This window comes from Doryrhamphus excisus, linkage group LG17 (assembly GCF_037039965.1).
Source record: "Doryrhamphus excisus strain RoL-2023G ecotype Guam linkage group LG17, RoL_Dexc_Guam_v1.1, whole genome shotgun sequence".
Classification (NCBI taxonomy): Eukaryota; Metazoa; Chordata; class Actinopteri; order Syngnathiformes; family Syngnathidae; genus Doryrhamphus; species Doryrhamphus excisus.
In genome coordinates this window covers 14,178,310-14,179,554 of record NC_136373.1, presented here as the reverse complement: position 1 = coordinate 14,179,554, position 1,245 = coordinate 14,178,310, and positions in this window count along the sequence as shown.

Genomic DNA, 1,245 nt, shown 5'->3' with positions numbered 1-1,245 from the left:
GACAGCAGCAAAACAGGATTTTTTGTTTTGGAAAGTTTTCCCTTCAAAGTGTCTCACAGGCGTGATAGTGGTGTGAAAATATTGCGAAATTAAATAACAAGTAATGTATGATTGGGGAAAATACTCACAATAGCTGGATTCCATCCATACAGAGTCTGATGTTTCCCTGCCGGCGTTTTAGCCCAAGTCAGTCTTCATCGGCTTTCATTTCAGATCCGTATTTGTTCCAAGATCGGACTTGGCGGGAAAGGAATTTTTTTTAAATTATATCAATCAACACTGAGAATGTACTTTAATGGACACATGTAAGCGCTCAATGTGAGTGTGAATGGTTGTTTGTCTATATGTGCCGTGTGATTGGCTGGCCACCAGTCCAGGGTGTACCCCGCCTCTCGCGCCCGAAGACAGCTGGGATAGGCTCCAGCACAAATTTCTGTTTATATGCATTTAGAATTGTTTGGTGTAAAACGATAAAAACGTATTTTGGAGAGTCAACCCTTTGTATTGAGTTGTGGACTCCTATAGAGCAGCTGCACACAATAATCAGCACAGAAAACGTTCCAGATCTTCCAGAATCTGCACCTATTCCAGTTGTATTAATGATAAAAACGTGTTTTGGAGAGTCAACCCTTTGTATTGAGTTGTTGACTCCTATAGAGCAGCTACACACAATAATCAGCACAGAAAACGTTCCAGATCTTCCAGAATCTGCACCTATTCCAGCTGTATTAACGATAAAAACGTGTTTTGGAGAGTCAACCGCTGATGACATTCAATGTGGCAATCTTCCGATTCCGGTTGCCATTTTGTTAGCAAGCTATGCTAATAAGGACATTTGTGATATATTCAGAAGACGGTTGGAGTCACGCAGCATATTAATAACGACGATTAATAAACGATTAATAAACTACACATCCATTATAGAACGGTTAATGAGCTGTGGACTCCTATAGAGCAGCTACACACAATAACCAGCACAGAAAACGTTCCAGATCTTCCAGAATCTGCACCTATTCCAGCTGTATTAACGATAAAAACGTGTTTTTGAGAATCAACCGCTGATGACGTTCAATGCAGCGAACTTTCGGTTGCCATTTTGTTCGCAAGCTATGCTAATAAGGACATTTGTGAGTCACGCAGTGTATTAATAACGACGATTAATAAACTACACATCCATTATAGAACGGTTAATGAGCTGTGGACTCCTATAGAGCAGCTACACACAATAACCAGCATAGAAAACGT